Genomic DNA, 13,017 nt, shown 5'->3' with positions numbered 1-13,017 from the left:
AACCATGGATAAACCTATCACTGCCGAAGAAGTAGGCGAAGCAATCACTGTGCTTGCCACTCACAAAACCTCGGGCTCCTAAGGACTCCCTGCGGAGTAGTGGGTGGTGTTCTGTAAGTCTCTGATCCCACGACTCCAAGCCCTATTCGTGGAAGCTATTGAGGATGGATCATTCTCTTCCATCACTGCCACTTCCACCGTCGTGGTCATACCTAAGTCGCACCCACCCCCGGTTTCCTGTGCACAGTATTGCCTGATCTCCTTCATTAATACCGAGGTCAAGTTATATGCAACAATTTTAGCCACTCGATTGAAAAGAGTGCTTCACACCCTCATAAACCCTGATCAATGTGGCTTGATGTTGCACCGCAGCACCCGCCATTGCCTTTGACGCTTGAATGTGGCCATTGCCCACTGAGACCTCCTTACTATATCCTACCTTAGTTTTACTTGACTTTGAAAAGGCCTTTGATACAGTTGAGACTTTCCTGATCAAGAGGGGGACCAGACAGGGATCTCCTCTGTTCCCTCTCTACTTCGCCCTTGAGATCGAGCCTCTAGCCTGTTACATTTGGATAGATGACCAGATACAGGGCAGGTGTTGGCAGAAATCTCAGGAGGACCAAATTGACTTATATGCGGACGATGTCCTGTTGTACCTCACTGATCCAGCCTGATCCAGGCCGGGATGCTTGCAGATCCTTCACTCATTCAGGCGGGTGTCAGGATTGCGCCTTTACCACTTCTAATCCACAGTGGTGCCCCTTCATGCCTCCAGGGAATGCTTCGACTTGCAGACAACCATGCCTATTTGACGACTGTCCTTTAAATACCTTGGCATCTGGGTTGCACTTCTCCCAGGGCTGACCTGGTCCCTAAACATTGGTCCACTTCTCTGATGTACTAAAGATGACCTACATAGATAACAAAAACTCCCTCTGAACCCTCTCTGGAGAGTGGCCCTCTTCAAAATGATGGTCCTCCCCTGTCTCTTGTATGTCCTCCAGAATCACCTGATCCATCTCCCTCGCAGCTGGTTTCGCGATCTGGACGGATTGATTACCAACTTCCTTTGGGGGGTTCCAGATTGGGCCTGACAAATCTCTTTTAATATTATCTCGCAACTCGCCTCCTGATAATCCATGATTGGTTTAACGGGGGATGGTCGGATCCAGCATACTGGTTTGAACTGGGATGTCTTGGATTCTCTCAGGCCCATGCAATGCTATATGGAACCCCAATCCCTCAGACCCAACCACTAGTTACTCGTTCGGCTTTCCTGGCATGGCAGTCGGCACTGAGACACATCCACTGGGACACCAAGATCACATTACAAACTCCATTCTGGCACGGCTCCTGGCTGCCGGAGGTGGGGAATCTGATGGGTTTTCAAACGTGGGACCTGATAGGCATTACCCAGTTTGGTGATATCTGAAAAGGAGAACATCTGTCATCCTTCCATGACTTACAACGCAAATATTTGTTACGCTCTACACAATTCTTTAAATATCTTCAGTTACGTCACTCTCTTGCCTCTCACATCCCTAACCAAGAATCATTTCCTGAGTTCAGCCCCTTAGAAGCCAGATTCAAAGTCTCCTTCTATTTCGAAATGGAGGAAGGGAATTGATTGGTGTGCTATCCAAGAAAAAGCGGTTTACGAGGCAAAAGGGTACGCAAATAAATATGAATGGGTAAGTGGATGGAGAAGTGTGGCTCACTGGTTAGAGGAGGCAGACCCTGAAGCAGAGGTCAGACCCGGGACCAGGGTTCAATTCCTGACGCGGCAGGGTCTTGAGCCCAAATATCCACGGACTCGATAATTATCGTTTCGGTGCCTACTCGAATCACGGGTTCACACTCTGCAGCTCTGGGCATTAGCTTGCTTAATCTCCACTACGGCCCCCCCGTGGCGGGATGCCTGGCTTTCACCTTGGGGATGCCCAGTACGGGTATCTCACAGGGAAAAAGCCAGGACGGGTTCCCAAGGCAAGCGCCGAGATGCCTATGGGTAATCGAGCGCTATATAAAAACGCATAATAATAATAATAATATTGGACTGATTACTCTTTGTGCTAAGGGTGGACTCTTTCTTATTCAATCTTAAATTTATTGGTGGGGAGATAATAAATGAATATACAATGAAATGTCATATATTTCACTCTGCTTCAAGTGTTTTTATAACTGTCAAGTTTTGTTTACAAAATGCCAATAAAGTTGGTTATCAAAAAAAATATATAAAACACAAAAAGGCAATTTACATTAGGATTAACTTTGATAATTGCAATTTACTTTATGTTAAAAAAATCTTAGTAATTCACAGAAACAAAAAACAAAGTTAAAGTGGGGTTGTAGTTAGGTAAATAAAAGAGACTTTATCTTGCATTTTAAAAAAATAACGTAGAAATTCACAGACTATAACTTACTTAAAAAAATAGAAATTTACTAAAAATACACAAGGTTAAAGAGACTTATTGTTAAATGACAATATTAGTCTAATGTGACATTTTTACCTTGAAAAAAACACTGAAATTCACCGGTTAAAATTCAGTGATTTAGATTAACTTACTCCCTGCCATGCACAGCTTATGATCTCACTCACATTTTACATCACTCATGACATGTTCAATGACGTTATTGACAACATCACTCATGACATCCATTCTAGCGCTGTTCAATTTACTGTACAAACCAATACGGCCTTTGGAAAATGTAAATACATACTAAATTGCATAGAATCAATCAATCAATCCATCAATCAATCAAGACATTTGTAGAGCGCACTACTCACCTGTGAGGATCTCAAGGCGCTGGGGGGGGAGGGGTGCTGCTACTGATCGAATAGCCAGGTCTTGAGGAGCCTCCTGAAGGTTATTAGGTCCTGGGTCTGCTGTAGGAGGATGGGGAGGATGTTCCAGGTCTTGGCAACGAGGTGGGAAAATGATCTGCCACCGGTGGTCATTCATCGGATGCGGGGGACGGTGGCGATTGCAAGGTCGGTGGAGCAGAGCTGTCGGTTCGGGTTGTAGAAGGTAAGTCGTCTGTTTAGGTATGCCGGTACGGTGCTGTGGAGTGCCTTGTGCGCATGAGTTAGGAGCTTGAAGGTGATCCTCTTGTTGACAGGAAGCCAGTGCAGGTCTCGCCGATGTGGTGTAATGTGGCCTTGCCGGGGGATGTCAGGGATCAGGCGTGCTGAGGCGTTCTGAATGCGTTGTAGTCGTTTCAGTAGTTTGGCCAAGGCTCCTGTGTAGAGGGCGTTTCCGTAGTCCAGCCTGCTGCTGACAAGGGCCTGGGTGACCGTTCTTCTTGTTTCGGTGGGGAACCACCTGTAGATCTTGTGGATCATGCGGAGAGTGTTGAAGCAGGAGGATGAGATGGCGTTGACTTGCTTGGTCATGGAGAACGTTGAGTCGAGGATAAATCCCAGGTTGCGTGCGTGGTCGGTGGGTGTAGGTGCTGATCCCAGAGGGAACGGCCACCAGGAGTCATTCCAGGCTGAGGGAGTGGATCCGATGATGAGGACCGCTGTCTTGTCTGAGTTCAGCTTCAGACAGCTGTTCTTCATCCACTCAGCGATGGCTTTCATTCCTTCGTGGAGGTTAGTTTTGGCGATGAGAGGGCCCTTGGAGAGGGAGAGGATCAGCTGGGTGTCATCGGCTTAGGAGACGATGTTGAGGTCGTGCAGTTGGGTGACATGGGCGAGCGGTGCCATGTAGACATTGAATAATGTCCGGCTGAGGAATGATCCTTGGGGTACACTGCAGATGATCTCGGAGACTTCAGCACGGAAAGAGGGGAGGCGGACGCTATGGGTTTTGCCGGAGAGGAAGGAGGTGGTCCAATCCAGAGCCTTGTCTCGGATCCCTGCATTGTGGAGGTGTGTGCGTAGGGTGCGGTGGCAGACAGTATCAAAGGCAGCAGATATGTCCAGGAGGATGCGGGCCGCAGTCCAGTAAGGCCCAGATGTCATCGGTGGCGGTGATGAGGGCATTCTTGATGCTGTGGTTGCTGCAGAACCCGGACTGGGACGGGTCCAGGATGTTGTTCTCCTAGAGGTAGCGGGTTAGCTGTCTGTTGACAATCTTCTCGATGACCTTCGCTAGGAAGGGGAGCAGGGAGATGGGCCGGAAGTTCTTGATATCCTCGGTACTGCCTTGGGTTTCTTGAGTAAGGCGTTGATCTCGGCCTGCTTCCAGCTCTCCGGGAAGGTATCAGTCTCAAAGTAGATGTTGATGGCCTTGCGGAGATCAGGCGCGATGGTGGAGCTAGCTTTGTTGTAGAATTGGTGTGAGAATGGCCCTGATGGAGAGCCAGAGTGGATTGAGTTCATGATATTGATGGTGTTGTCATTGTTTATGTTGGTCCAGGTGAGCAGGGGATCGATGTGGGTGGTTGTCGGGGTGGTCGAGTCGTTGAAGCTGCCGTGGATGTCTGTCATCTTGCAATGGAAGAAGGTGGCAAGGGAGTCACCCAGGTGTTGCTATGGTGGGATGTCGTTGGTGTTGGAGCTGGGGTTGGAGAGTTCCTTCATGATGTTGAAGAGCTCTTTGCTGTGGTGCACGTTGTTGTCGAGTCAGTCCTTGAAGGAGGCCCTTTTGGTGGAACTGATGAGGTGATGGTGTTTACGGATGGCATTCTTGTGGTCTGCGTAGCTGTGTGGTGTCTGTTCATGGTGCCATTTCTTCTCTACTGTGTGGCAGGTTTGCTTGGAGGCCTGGAGGTCGGCGGTGAACCAACTCCAGAGATTGCGGGCGGTGGTGTCGGCTTTGGTGGGGTGGGCAGGTGGGCTTCGGGCAAGGGTGGTGTTTAGCTGGTCTTCGGTGATTTTGCTCCAGCTGTGCCGGGGATCTGTTGAGTGCCGTGGTGCGTGGTGGGTTACCAGAAGGTGAAGTGGATGCAGCGATGGTCGGTCCAGTAGAGTTCGGTGGTGTGACTGAAGGTGACATGGCGGCTTGTGGAGAAGATGCGATCAAGTGTCCGGCAGAGTGGGTGGGCACTGTGACAAGCATTCTGAGTCTGATTCATGTAAGCATAGTTTGTACACATTATCCCAGACCGAAGGCATCCACAATTATATCCCTAGATGATATGGTGGGGCAAGATGGGTACATACACACCTGCATTTATGTAAAAATGATTAGATTGCAGTTCAGTACCTCTAGACACACTAATCCTATTAGGTGGCCAAACCTCTACTATATATGGGTGTTATGTTAGTGTAGGTGTAGGAGTATGTATGTGTGCATGAATGTGTGTGTGTGTGTATGTTTGTGTGAGTTGGGAGGGTTATTGTGTGCGTGGGTATGGACTGTGAGCGTTTGTATGGATGTTGGTTGTGTGTGTGTGTGTATACATGTAGGTGTGTGTGTGTGTGTGCAGATTGTAAACACCAGAGACTGTACCTTTGAATTATCCCCATTGTTTTAGATATTGCTGTGTGGAAGAAACTTTTACATCCAATGGCAGTCTACCCAATGTACTCCAGAAAGCATGTTTCAGTTGTAGAAATCTCCGTTTGTGGGTCTGTGAGAGGTGAAACTCTTCTTGTAATGCAATGAAGAATGTAAGGCTTCCCATGACAGCTGATCTAACCTCTGTATCTGCTGCTTCTACCATGTCTCTCAAGATGTGGCCCATTTCCCTATTAGTATCTATGTGTTATTTCAGATTGGTGCCCTAGTGTGTACATGAGTGTCAGTCTTGTGCTGCTTGTGAGACTATAGCCAGGTCTGGTTCAGCAAACGCAGGAACAGTTTTTGACCTATAGTGTTGTTGGATTCCAGCCATATAGTATTTGCACACCTAGATCACTGCACATCACATCCTGTTCAATAGCTACCCAAGGGGAGATGGGGGGGGGGGATTGGTGCATTTTGGCCAACAGTAAACCAGCTGAGGTAAACAAAGAGCTGTGGAGCAGTGTTGCATACTCAGAGACTCATCCCACTATATTGTCTAGTGGATATCATTTTGGATGCCTTCAGTCTGGGTTTCATAGGTCCCAACACACAATTCTTTATCCTCTTGTCTATATCGCTCAAGATGGAAGGTTTAACAGTAAGCAGTAGCACCGCCAATATGTTGCTTAATCTAGGGGCTGTTGCCATTTTTGTCACCTGTACCCTGGCCCTTAGTGACCAGTTCAGCTGTGATGATTTTGTATATTCTGCTTTAGCTGTCCTCAAGTGGCTCTATGTTGTCAGACACCATTCCATCCAGGCCCCTATTGATTCAGACCCAAAAACACTTAAGGCGTTTGTGCCGCCTCTGGAATTTGTAGTGCGTGACAGCTCCCTTCCTCATTACTCATGACAGAGGTAGTGCCTCACTCTTGTCCCTGTTGACCTTGTCTCCTTATAAGTCAGAAAATGTTCCTATAATGGACATGAGGGCGGGAAGGGAGGTCGGCACGTCTGTCAGAGGGAGTAAAATGTAATTAGCAATACAATAAGGCAGCTCTGGTTACTCAGTGGACTAATGCATCCACGGCAGGTGCCTGTATTCGCCCTCATGGTCACAGGTTCAAGTCCCGGCGGGCCCACTCTGAGGTAACGGGTTTTTAGGAACCCGTTTGGTGCCAGGGGATAACACCCGAAGACCTCTGAGTTCTCCCTGTTCCGGACCACAGAAACACAGAGTCTTCTAGTCGCAGTCAGAGATCAAGTTTTATTGGCAGCTACCGAGTAACAGAAGTCCTAGAAGCACGACAAACACGGGTCATGTGTTCTCAGGAGACTGTTCCTTTTTACAGAACCAGCCTTCTCCTTATATACAGAAATAATAGCTGCAAGCAAGAATTCTTGAGTTTATGATATGGCTATACACATATTTCTATAATAATACAAAAGAGCGAAGTCATGTAGGCAAGCCCGCATTTTAGATGTCCAATTCGTGATAGATTACCCAGCCAAGCCCGGAACTCCCATCAGATATCGGTGAAGCCCCAATAAAAGAAGGCACCTCCTAGTCATAAAACTGGCCATAAACAGGGAGCGTGGACAGGTGTGTATGTGTGTAGAAAACATGATCTGTACGCGATGAATGGTTTGTGGTATGTTGTGCACTGATGCTATCGTGTTTGGCCACTGGGCGAGGAGCTGCCCAAACAGGTTTGGCTGGAGGCAAGGGAGTCAGTTGGGACAGGTCAGGGGGGAGTCAAGGAAGGTGGACGTGTCCTTTGAGATCAAGCTCGACCTTTAATTGACTTATCATGAGGGCAAGACGCACAATGGATACCGTTTACAAAATGGGGTCTGAGGGGTCGGGACGGAAACTACGATTCAGGGGTGTTAGCATGTCTCGATCATGACGCAAATGCATAGGAATGATGTCCTAATCATTATCGGTTTGTCGACACCAAATTCGTAATGGTACGTTGATGTTTCGGGACACGGTTATCGGACCTCGATACCGGGACAACAGTAGGGTCCAGAATTTCAGAACCACAGACCCTCCTTTTGCCCTCATATAAGGCAATACTTCATGTTAATCCGAGTCTAAGTCTGTATGAAGGAATTCGTGGAGATGCTGCTGTAGCATCATTCTGTTGCTCAGTTCGTCCCTTGACACAGGCTTCCGTACACATGAGGTAGCACAGAGGCCACATAGTGCAGGAGCGCACTGTACACACAGGCAGAACATAAATAGGAGTGCTAAGATCATCCCAATGAAGATCAGTGTTTTCCATCCCCAGGTAGCGATCAGTTCCCAGAACCACCCTAGTAAGGACCAGTCCCCTTTTTCTACGTGAAGGGAACCAGATATCTCGTGTAGCTTAGAGATGGCCTGGTACACTGTCGGTGCGTTATCAGGGATGAAAATGCAACAACTGGATTGGATCACTCTACACACACCACCACGATCGGCGAGTATGATATCTAGGGCAACTCGGTTCAGAAGGGTCATAATTCGATCCGACTGAAGTTCGGTCGTCAAATTGCCAAGGGCTCCGGCCGTTGTAATCACGGCGGATTCAACTATCCTCGATAACTGGCGAATATTCCTGCTGTTCACCATAGGCCCCCAAAATGGCAGAAAACCCTTTGCGAAGTCAGCGAATTCCTGACCCGCGGTGTCGTCTTTACTCACGACCCCTCTAGCTGTCCTTGTCCGATGGTAATCTGCTCTGGCCGTGTAGGTGGGAGGCAGCAGAAATGAGATAAAACATGTACCTGAGAAGTCAGGGGGTAACCAGGTGTAGGCTTGGTCATGGCAGACGAAATACGTGCCTTTGGCTGCTAATAGTATAGGGGAAGTTCGGGAAGCGAACACATAGGTTTCCGTACATATACTCTTTCCTAATTGTGCTTTGGGATCCCTGCCGATACCTTGTAAACATAAGTGACCTCGGTTGGGTACTATCCAAACTGGGCGGGATTTCTTTGCTATCTGGCTCTTACTCAGGTAAACCCCATATTTAGTTACGTTCCAACGAGTGTACGGAGTGAGTTTATCTTTGGGAATCGTAAGATAGGTGTCGAACTCTCTACTCATATTTCTTATCCCTGCTACTAGTGCCTTGTTACTGGAATCACTTTCAGTAGAACGGGTCGGGTATGGTTCTAGGGCGAATAGGAACATGGTCTGGAAAGCCCACAGAGAACCATAATAACTGAATGGCAGGATGAAGTATGGGATACCCTTATCAGTCGTGTGCGGCATGAGTCCACATACCCAACAGTTCGATGTGTTCATTATGGACTGGTGTTGGTGTAGAAGTTGAATGAATGAGTTATTTACAAATTCGAGTCTTCTGGCAGACTCGTGTTCAGGTAGAGGGTGAAAGTAGTGTGGAGAGATAGTGGGAGGAGGCGGTGGCCGGGTGTCATTTGAAAAAGTAACTTGGAATACGAATAGAGTATAACCAGTCAAAAACATCGTTATGCTACACAACATTAAAATACACGTTATCAAAAACCTTCTTTTGGCCAGTGCAGTGCATAATTGTCTTTCAAAGTTCGTGAGTCTGGTAGGTCTCTTTACCCTAGGAAACTCCATCCTCTAGTTGCTGCCCGCGGTGGTAGGTTGGTTCTCCCAGGGAGTGCGCTCTGTTCAGTCCGGGGTAACTCCCTTGGACCAACCAGACCCGTTGACCTAGACGTCCCCAGTTGCACTCCCCAGACTTCAACCGCGACCCTAGCAGCAGAACCGGATGGCGGTTCGAAAATCAAAAATGAGCAAGTTTCCTGAGAGTGAGAGAGTTGAAAAAATCAAAAATAGTTCTTGGGGGAAGGGAAATCACATTAGTCTGCTTTCTATTAGTCTCTTTGTCTCGACCTTAGATTATATTGTTTGTTTCCCAGGTACGATGTGGCCTTCAAACAATGTCTCAGGTTCGGTAGTGTCCAACTGCATTGACGGTGGCACAAATCTTTGTAGAATATGATCACTCTCCTTTTCGGTACTAGTTTCTTTTAAACGTGCATCGCTGAAAGGGATGAAGCGAGGTACGGATTCTGTCTCGGAGTTGGCAATTCCTTCGTTGACCCACCGGTCGTATGGAAGGGGCAGAGGGACCCGTTTACAATGGGTCCCGTGCATCCAGTTCTTTTTGCCTTCCACCAGAACAGCTGATCTCGTTGAAAGAAGTACCAGGTACGGTCCGGTCCACCTCGGCTGTCCGTTGTTTGTGCGCTGGAAATTCCGCACCAGGACCCACGTGCCGGGTTCGATGGAGTGACCTGGATCGTCAGAGGCTGGCGGAGAGGAACTGTGAACCTGTTGGTGTAAAACACGCAATTTAGTTGTTAATTCGCACAAATAGTCAAGCAGTACGGGGTGCTCTATTTCACTGAGTTTCTTTGGCCTTGGCACGCCCAAGACGTTGGCTGGGCGGCCAAACACTATCTCATGGGGGCTAAGTCCTAACCTGGAATGGACGGTCATTCTGGTTGACAAGAGTGCTAGGGGCAAGGCGTCAGGCCATTTAAGACCTGTACAGGCTTGGATCCTGGCTAATTTGAGCTTTAAAGTGCCATTGTAGCATTCTACTAATCCAGCTGATTGGGGGTGATTCGCAGAGTGGAATTTTTGTTTTATGCCTAAACACTCACACACACTCTTCATCACGCGTCCTACGAATTCACTTCCATTATCACTCCAGACGATTCTAGGCATGCCGAATCTCGGGAAGAACTCTTTGACAAGGGCTTTGGCAGTTGACAAGGCAGTATTGTCCTTAAGGGGGTATGCTTCCACCCACCTGGAGAAGGCGCAAACAACAACGAGCACATACTTCAGATTGTTGCATCTCTCCATGTGAATGAAATCGAGCTGCAAAACCTCGAACGGATATGTTGGAGGCGCAAAATGACCAGCTGGAGTTGGGGTTCCCCTACCGGGATTGTACTTCAAACACACCATACAGTTTCTGACCACATTCTCTGCATATTTTGGGATATTGCTATTTTGCCATACTGGGGCCAATACTTTACAGATTCCTCTCGAACTGATGTGCGCAAATCCATGAGCCATTGTTACTACTGCAAGTACATAGGCGTTAGGTAATAGCCATCGCTGGTGTTCTGACAATTCGACCCAACAACCATTCGCATCTAACCTACCCTTACTTTCTCTCCATTCATTCACCTCTTTCTCAGTTGCCTCGGCTTGTATAGATTTCACGCTTTCGATGGTGTCCTCACACATTCCCACATCAGTAATCCATCTAGCGGGACCTACAACATACATCCGACTCATTGTGTTCCTTGCAGTCTCTTTCGCAACCTCGTCTGCAAATGCATTCCCGCGGCCAACATCATCCTGAATCTTTTTGTGTGCACTGCATTTTATAATTGCAACTTGTAGTGGCAAGGTCAGTGACTCGAGGAGTTCATTAACTAACTGACCATGTTGTATCTTTGCACCATGTGACGTAAGAAACCCACGTTCACGCCACAATCTCCCAAAACTGTGAGCCACACCAAAGGCGTATTGGCTGTCAGTGTACACATTCACTCGCTTTCCTTTCACTAAACCACATGCTCTGGTAAGCGCAATTAGCTCTGCAGCTTGTGCAGAATTATGGGAAATGCGCGCGGTCTCTATAATGGTGTGTAATGTTGTTACGGCATATGCTACAGTCGTATCACCATTTGGCAGCTTGAAACATGAACCATCAACCCATAAAGTATCGTTGCATTCAGGAAGGGGAGTGTCCTGTAAGTCTACTCTCCCTTTTGTCTCTTCTTCTGTCCTAAAACAGCAGTCATGGTTATCAATCTTGTCTGTTTCTGTCGGAATGGGTAATAACGTTGCGGGATTCAGTACATCGCACCTCTTTATGTGGATGTGACTTGCTAGCAGTGTAAGTTCGTAACTGGATAGTCGAGCGCTAGTAAGGTGTTGTGTCTTCGTCCTGTTTAGTAAAATGTCTACTGCATGCGGAACCATAACGATCAGAGTATTGTTCATGACTAATCCAGCGGATTGTCGAATGCAGACAGCTGCTGCGGCGGTAGCCCTCAGACAACTTGGTAGGGCTTTAGCCACAGGGTCTAGAGTTGCCGAAAAATACGCGCATGGGCGCTGTTTGTCCCCAAAATGTTGTGTTAAAACTGATAATGCACAACCTTCCTTCTCATGGACATATAATATAAAAGGCTTACTGTAGTTGGGGTTTCCCAACACAGGAGCCGAACATAATGCATCACGCAACTTGTGGAAACTCGTCTGGCAATCTTCAGACCAAGGCATAGGATTTGGCGTGTCTTTGCAGAGTAGTGCCAGCAAGGGTTTAGCTAGTAGTGAGAAATTCGGTATCCATTGTCTACAGTACGATGTAATGCCCAAGAAGGCTCGAACCTCTCTCTGTGTCCTTGGGGCACTCAGTTCTGCAATTGCCTGTATTCTTTCTGGTGTCAGTCTCCTTCCCTCCTTCGACAAGATGTGACCTAAGTAGGTTACTTCTTGTCGGCAAAATTGTAGTTTGGAAAGAGAGACTTTGTGCTTCATGTCACATAAGTTACGTAATAATGATAACGTAGCTTTCTTGCAAATCTCTTCAGTGTCTGCAGCGATCAGCAGATCGTCTACGTACTGAATCAGAGTTGAACCATTCGGTAGAATAATCGTGTCTAGTTGTGTTTTCAGGGCCTGACTGAATATTGATGGGCTTTCGCAGTAGCCTTGAGGAGCGCACTTGAAGCGGAAGCTTCGTCCTCCTAAATTGAATCCCAAAATATCTCTACTCTCCTCGGCAATCGGGATGCTGAAGAAAGCGTTTTTCAGGTAAATCACCGAGAACCAATTTGCTGAAGCTGGAACCATCGTCAATAAAGCAGTAATGTCGGGGACAACTGGAAACTGTGGGATAACTATCTTGTTCACTTCTCTGAGGTCGATCACGAACCTGTACACAGGCTGTTGTAAAGGATCAGTACGCTTTAAAACGGGCAGAACTGGACTGTTACAAACATTTCCTGTTGTTTCTTCGATGACGTCTTTATCAATCAGGTCATAAACAATCGTCAATAATGCATTCTCGCATTCGCTAGATGTTTTGTATTGGGGGATACGTGGCAACCTAACGTTGGCTTTCAATGTTATGACATACGGTGCTATCTCCAAACGACCTACATCATTAGAGCCATTAGCCCAAAGTATATCAGGAAGTGATGACAATTCAGTCGGAATATTGTCCTTTGACAAATACATTGGAGAAATGACTTTCTTACCTAAAGTTAGTTGTACTCCCAAGGGGGAACAGTACAAAGTCGCATATAACCTTTTTAGCAAATCCAAACCTAACAGATTTTCACCGCAACCTGTTGTAAGAATGAGGGGTGCTTCTAATTCGCACGGGCCAATAGAAAGAGATATAGGACTGGAGATCGGGTTTCTAACAGGGGCGCCAGAGAAACCTACTGAAACATTCATTTCGCCAGACAAAGGTGCGCCAGGAAGTTTCGAGTGCATGATAGAACTTTTTGTAGCACCAGTATCCAGCAGAAATTGCTCTGACACTCCTGACGTAATTACCTTGACATAAGGTCCATTCTGATCTACTGGAACTGAAAC

The 13,017-nt window shown here is 47.2% G+C and overlaps 1 protein-coding gene across 5 annotated transcripts in view; it reads right to left on the bottom strand.

Annotated features, from left to right (window-relative positions):
• LOC144828279 (GTPase IMAP family member 9-like) overlaps positions 1-13,017 on the bottom strand; it is a 104,612-nt gene that overhangs the window by 66,545 nt on the left and 25,050 nt on the right. The window contains exon 1 of one of the 5 annotated variants that reach the window (XM_078686361.1): positions 1,267-1,285. The exons of the other annotated variants lie outside the window; for them this stretch is intronic. The gene's annotated coding sequence lies outside the window, so the exon portion shown is untranslated. Of the gene's footprint in view, positions 1-1,266; positions 1,286-13,017 lie in introns of those variants that run through there. 5 annotated transcript variants of the gene reach the window in all.

This window comes from Lissotriton helveticus, chromosome 4_1 (assembly GCF_964261635.1).
Source record: "Lissotriton helveticus chromosome 4_1, aLisHel1.1, whole genome shotgun sequence".
NCBI classification, from domain to species: domain Eukaryota; kingdom Metazoa; phylum Chordata; class Amphibia; order Caudata; family Salamandridae; genus Lissotriton; species Lissotriton helveticus.
Note: the sequence above shows the minus strand (reverse complement) of the source record. Positions and strands in the feature narration are given on the sequence as shown.